Genomic DNA, 7,571 nt, shown 5'->3' on the forward strand with positions numbered 1-7,571 from the left:
AATGGATTATAAGATAACTAACAAACTAGTAAGGTTTTAAAACATTTTAATCTTAAATCTTTTATTGCCTTAATTATTTATGTGGTGAAATGTTGTGTAATAAGTTGTTTGACTGCACCGTTTCCCTTAATTGTCCAAGTTAGTTTGAATTTGCCCGCTTGCTCATGTGTTCACGGAAGTGTTCACTTTGCGTTCAAATATTTCAACTGAAATCAATATTTTGTGTCTAATTATTTACTTATGTGGCAAGTAGCCATGTAATAAGCAGAATAATGTACACCCAGCCAGTTGTTATCACAGAATAACCCCCAACAGGGTAATCAGGACACCGATGCGAAGCGGAGGTTGTCCAGCCAGTTGTTATCGCAGAATGTACATTATCCCTTACTTATTACACGGCTCTGTGGAATACTTGATTCTGATTGGTCAGTCGCAACATTCCAAGGTATGTTATCCCTGGATAAAAACCTGTAAAAGACCTGTAAACAACCATTCAAATAATTTAACTCAAATCAATATTTTGCATTTTATTATTTACTTATGTCGCAAGTAGCCGTGTAATAAGCGGGATAAGTGCTTTGCGTCAGGGTCCTGATCAAACTGTCAGGGTTTATTCTGCGAGAACAACCGGCTGGATGTACAATATCCCTTACATGTCTTTCAAAGGAACAAGACTAAACTCACAAACAAGTCAAACAAGTCCCTTATCTTTTAGGTCTTTGAAAACAAAACAGCATAACATAGAGCTGTGACATCTCGCCAGATGTGACACCTTTATCTGTTTTTCATTATAGCTTATCATAAGAAACAGACTTTTGCAACTGAAAAAATGCCTCCACCTCTTGTAAACCAAGAAACCCAGGATTGAATCCACCACAAAAAACAACACAGGCACTCTCGACGACCCTTTGAAATTCTTGGATCAGGACTACCAGGAGCTGCAGAAGAGCTGTATCACCAGTAAAAAGATATTTGTTGATGACAAGTTCCCTCCAGACAGCAGCTCCATTGACCCAAATAAGAAACTTGAACTGGATCTGGGCCAAATCGAGTGGTTGAGGCCATCAGTAAGTTACCTGTACTGACTTTTCATCTTCAGACCTTCAGTAACTTGTTTAAAAAAAATCATTGTCAAAAGTATTGCAAAATGTCTCTGAAGGGTTGTCAGAACAGGTACACCTGTCACATTTCCCAGCACGTCTGATTTACAATAGTGGCAAGATATCTCTAGTGTCTTGAAAGCAGACCCAAAGTGCATTATATGAATCTAAATGCCCTTTTCTAGTATTCCCAAAACCCTGGGCCAAATTTAATTGTATTCTCACCGTTTAGAAATTAGTAGCAGACCCTCAGCTTATTGTCCAGGGCGTGTCCAGGTTTGACTATTCCCAAGGATCTTATTTAGGTATGTTTATTTATGTATTTCTATACATACTCCAGTAGACATGTTATCTACCCCGTAAATGATGTCACTGTATATACTGTACACCAGCCTTTGGTCAACTCATTGAATTATTTGTTTCTTTAATGTTTGTGCCTTTATCTCAGGAAACTGCTGGTTTCTAGCTTCAGTTGGGGCTTTAACATTTCAGCAGGACATCATGGACCAGGTCATGCCAGCTGACCAGTCATTTGGTAAAGATTATGCAGGGATATTTCACTTCAGGGTGAGTTCTTTTGTCTTTTTTTAGTATAACTGAATACTGTTTTAAAGTACATCAGTCCTTAAGCCTAATGTTGTGGTTAATTTGTATAGTTCTGGCGGTTTGGGAAATGGATTGATGTTGTCATTGATGACAGACTTCCAACAATCAAAGGCGAACTCGTTTTTGTTCTTTCAAAAACATCTAATGAGTTTTGGCCTGCCTTACTGGAGAAAGCTTATGCCAAGTAGGTGCCAGTATGTTGTGGTAAAATATTTTTTCTTATAGCGTTGAAATTATGTTTATTTATTGAACATGAAATGATTTCACCATTATGGTCTTTAGTAAATATTTTTTTTTATGTAACTTCATTTTAAAGTTGCCTTTAAGATGGAAATATTTATAATTTTACATTGTCACAAATATAACAGTCATTTTATAATCATCAAAAATTTGAGTATTCCAACAGCATGTTTGGTCCACTGTCGTATATACTTGATATGTACTTTTACAGGGTGTGTGGCTCATATGCTGACATGGATACTGGTTTTGTGTCTGAGGCTCTGGTAGACTTCACCGGTGGCGTCCATGTGTGCTTTGAACTAGAAAAAACTGCTATTGATTTGTGGAGCCTGATGGACCGTGCAGTCAAAAAAAAGGCTCTGATGGCCTGCGACACCCATCAGGGGGTAAGCAGTGACCTCAGGCTTGATCTTTCATTACTGTAACAGATATTATCATCTTGAACATCTAAAGCATTGTAATTGAAGCATTTTGTTAGGTTTTGCAATTGCATTAACTAAATCTAAATGAATACAGTGAATATTTTTACAATGTATGATGTAGGGCACAATGTAGAGCATTAATAATACATAAAACAATGCTATTTTTTATTTCCTGCTACATATTTTACTTTGGCAGCATTACTGATATATTACGTTTTTTTTTTTTTCTTTTCATACCATATCAGGAAAAATCTGAGAATGTATTACCCAATGGTATTGTTCAGGGCCATGCATATACTGTGACAGGGGTTTTTAAGGTAAGTACCATCAGATTTCATAGCTTTCAATATAACCCAGGTTTTTAATGGCAAGTTAGATCAACTGCGTTCCAATTTTGCTTTCAGGAGCACATCCCTTATATAGAACTATATGTAAAGGCATTAAGCTAAGTTACATGGCCTCTGTTTTATTTAATCTTTGCTTTATTTTATTAATGTGATATTATTTTGTATACACAATTCTAGCTCTTTGAGACACATATTTTGATGTTTTTCACAAAATTTCTTTCAAAAATGTGTAAATAAAAATTATAATGTCAGTTTCTAGCTAGATAGATTCTGTTGACAATTCCATGACAAAAATAATTGAATCCCTTAAAAAAATAAAATCTAGTTGTCTGGCAATGGCAGGCTTTTCTGAGTTTGTTCACCATAGAAACATCACTAGTTAAACGAACAACTTAAAGATTTTGTTTTAAAAAACATTTTACTTTTTATTAAGTTCCCAAGTAGTGCCCTCAAGGCTCCGTTCTGGAACCTGTCTTGTTTTCATTAAGCAAGAGGTTGATTTTGAGTTACACTGATAATATTCTTGTCCTATAATAAGTATAATCCTTCCATATTGACAGGCTTATAATATAAAAAAGGTGTTTATCAACAGACTCGCTTTATACTTCTTTTAATCATTGTTGTAATCGTGTAGACCAGTGTTTATTTACTAATTTCGTTGCTAGCATACTCCACCCCAAAATGATAATTTTGTCATTAATCACTTACCCCCATGTCGTTCCAAACCCGTAAAAGCTCCGTTCATCTTCGGAACACAAATTAAGATATTTTGGATAAAAACTGGGAGGCCTGTGACTGTCCCATAGACTGCCAAGTAAAATACACTAGTTAGAATACTCCATATGCCACCAGACGTGCAATCTGGGTTATATGAAGTGACAGGAACACTTTTTGTAAACGAAGAAAACAAAAATAACGACTTCATTCAACAATTCCTTTCTCAACAGTCTCCTCTGTGTCCCTCCATATCACTGATGAAGTGACGACAGTACTTGTATCATCCGCGCCACAAGGATGTGCTGTTTCTACGTGTATTTAGCTTTGATTTGAAAGAAAACAGAGCATCCTTGTGGTGACATGGAGAGACACAGGGGAGACTATTGACAAAGGAATTGTTGAATAAAGTTGTTATTTTTGTTTTCTTTGCTTACAAAAAGTGTTCCCGTCACTTCAAATTACCCCAGATTGCACGTCTGATGGCAGATGGAGTATTCTGATGATGACTTTCATACCTTTTATGGACCTTGACACTGTTATTTACTTGGCAGTCTATGGGACAGTCACAGGCCTCCCAGTTTTCATCCAAAATATCTTAAATTGTGTTCCGAAGACGAACTGAGCTTTTTAAGGGTTTGGAATGACATGGGGGTAAGTGATTAATGACAAAATTTTTCATTTGGGGTGGAGTATCCCTTTAAGTTACAGATGAGCTCCACCCTTTGGTATGTCCTTTGTACGATTTGTACTCGTTCATGTGTATCTCTTATGTCAGGTCTGTGATTTTGCAAGAGTAGGTTCTTAGAAATAATTTGTTGTTCTTAATTTAACTCAAAGCATTGTGTGCAGGCAGTTCAGCCCTCAGGTAAAATGTTATTTCATAATGATCCTGGTGAAAAACCTATATGGCATATTCTGAGTTTAGGTGACATCCCACAGAATAATAGCTGCCCATGATAAGGGTTTAAAGAGTTTTATCATAAGCATTTTGAATTAAAAGTGTCATGTCACGGTGTAACAGGTAACATTCCGAGGAAAACCAGTAAAGCTGGTGAGAGTGTTGAATCCGTGGGGAATGGGCGAGTGGAACGGTGCCTGGAGTGACAAGTAAGACTCACATGAAACTATATAGACTCACTAATCACAACATTGATAAAGTAACACTGTTTGTTTGTAACACTGGATAATTAATGATTATATGAATCAGAAGTTTGGGTCTTGTATTAGGTTTTTAGTATGCTTAAACAACTTAAAGTTAGCAGGTTAGGCTACAAACATTAGATCTTTAAAACTAAATGTAGCTTACTATGGTGGATTGTCTTTATGTCCCTGTCATATATGTATTATATAGGATAAAATAAGAAGTATACAAATCTGAATTTCATATTCATTTCTTTTTCTATGGCTCTTTCTTCACAATATTACAATTTTATAAAATTTTAAATAATTCCAGTTAAATAATAGTTTTGTGTGGATGCTGCCAGTTTTGGCATGTTACCATTCAAAGTTTATTACAAAATATTCTAGGTGTTCCTTTTTATTTATTTATTTATTTTCAAGTAAGACCTGAAATTTGTTGTTACAACCAACCAACCAAGAAAAACCAGCATCACCAAGTTACATCACCAACAGTCACTATCATTCATATCGGTGGAATTTGCCAAACAATCATTAATTAAATTGTTATCAATGAATGATCTTTTTGTCATCTTTTGTGGCAGGTTGCCTTGAGTCATTCTTTTGTAATAGGCTTTCCCTTTATCAAACAAAAGCCGGTTCAGTAGTGACATATTTTTTTTGGTGGGTAAAAAAGCACGAAAGCACAAACATCAATTAGCAAAACGTTTTGACGAGGTTTTGCGCTGTGGTCTCTTTAAAATATTCCAGCCTGTTTGAAATGACAAAATTCTGTATGATAATATAAGATAAGATGGTTAAATGAAGCTCCAAACAGGCTAGCAATGACAAAAGCATAAGATCCTACGCCCCCTGCAAATCACTCTCCAAAACCACGCCTCCTCCAAAACACATGAATGCGCACAACCGGCTAACCGGTGACACAATGAGGGATGACTTTGGTGGAGAGTTGAATGCAATGCAGTCAGATTACCTCATGTCTCATTCACTGGTGAGAAAACAGTACAGTACAAAGTGCAAAATATTACAGTTATAATGCCTTCCATCCTCGATCTGTCTGATATAGCATAATGAAATGCGCTGATGACGTATCATGTCTGTGCAAACGGTGCAGATACAATTACTAACTTTATTTTTCATATATATATATATATATATATATAGTATGCTGTTTATTTCTGTGCCATTGAAAAGACAGCTTTAACATTTTAGAAAAATACTACCATAAAATAAATAAATTATCTTTATTTGCTATTATTTTATACTTATAACTTCCTTTTGTTTATTTAGCACAACCCCATGTACAAAATTTTAACATGCTTTGCACAACTTTCAGGTCATCACTGTGGAACAAAGTGAGTGAGAAGGAGCGAACCACTTGTCGTTCTTTGGCCAATGATGGAGAGTTCTGGTATGGCATTAACTGCAGTTTCAGATGTGACCTCTTGCTGCATGAAACATTAATAAAATAACACATATTTTACTGCAGGATGTCAATGGAGGACTTCAGCAAAAACTTTGAAGAGATTGATATTTGCTGCCTCAGTCCTGATTTTTTGGACAGCTCTTCTAAATGCAGCTGGGCAACAACATGCTACAATGGCAGCTGGGAATCTGGGACTACAGCTGGTGGATGCATCAATAATAAAGGTAGCTCATATATGTATTATAAGAGAGAGGCAAGTGTTAATTTTATACAATTGCATATAGCACAAATACTTTATTGATAAAAATATTAGATACAGCATGCATATGCAACATGCAATTAATGATCAATGGTGTTTGATTTAAATGTTGAACAAGCAAACATGGGTGTCTACATGAATACTTTTGGCCATATGGTCTGTGTTTGTGTGTGTGTGTGCATCCTGTATATGTGTATACTCTATGTACCACAAAGGTCTGATTCAATGGATGTCTTGTAGACTCTTTCTGGACAAACCCTCAGTTTCGGGTGAGGATTGAGGCGCTTGATGAGGAATGTGCTAGTGGCCAGTGTCGTGAAAACATACTGGTGTCCCTCATGCAGATCCATGAGAACAGACACAGAAGTCTTGTTTCTAATTACTTCATTGGCTTCAGTGTTTATCTGGTCAGTATTAACAATAACTCTACTGGACTCACAGAAAATCTCACTGAATGCACTCATGTTGGTTTCCACTTATTAATGGTATGTGTTCCATGTTTTTCTACTTTAACAGATACCACCAGAGGCAAGTAAAATACAATTCTAACTTAATAGTATTAAACTGCATAATCACATTTGTTTTGCTTTGTAAGTACATAAATTGCTTGATATTTGTAAAATAAACTGATAATATTTCATTCTTTTTAGATGAAGGACGAGAAGTTTCCTGCCAAGTTTCTTCTACCGCAGACGTACCGTGGAAGAGAGTGAGAACCTCGTCGATAAAAGACCATGTGATGAAATTCTTCAAGCTTGAACCAGGAGAGTATCTCATTGTACCCTCTACTTTCAATCCTAAAGAGTCTGCAAAATTCATGCTGTCCATCTTCACAAAGACTGAATCCCACAGGAGATGAAAGAATCCTGCAATGACATATGTATGAGGCTATAAGTGTCTTGCTCAAATAGCAATGTAACAGCTCATGGTCTGTTCACGCTTTGAACCTACTGCCTTTACCAGTTTAACCCATCTAGATTTTTTCTCCTCTGTAACCACTCAAATGGATTTGGAGTAACCAAGCTGGTCATACTCTTTTTCTTCTACATCCCCTTCTGTACTATATTTTGTTCATCAGTGAGCTGTGAAATTAATGTTATTAGTTACCTTTGTTGTTTATTTGTTTTTGTTTTTTTTCTGTCATGCTTTAACTTTGCGTATTGGTCAATTCAGACAGTAACATAAAACAACCTTGCCAAAGGCCATTTCAGTATGTAGCCAATCAGAAGGTTGTGTTTGCAGAATTGTGAAGAAACAACAAAACGAATTTGGTTATGATTTTGTTCTAAGATAGAGAAATTTCAACAGTAAAATTAT

At 35.9% G+C, this 7,571-nt stretch overlaps 1 pseudogene; it reads left to right on the top strand.

The window, feature by feature from the left end:
• Positions 1-798: 798 nt before the first annotated feature.
• Positions 799-7,214, top strand: LOC122148203 (annotated as a pseudogene).
• The last annotated feature ends 357 nt before the right edge of the window (positions 7,215-7,571 follow it).

This window comes from Cyprinus carpio, chromosome A17 (assembly GCF_018340385.1).
Source record: "Cyprinus carpio isolate SPL01 chromosome A17, ASM1834038v1, whole genome shotgun sequence".
NCBI lineage: Eukaryota > Metazoa > Chordata > Actinopteri > Cypriniformes > Cyprinidae > Cyprinus > Cyprinus carpio.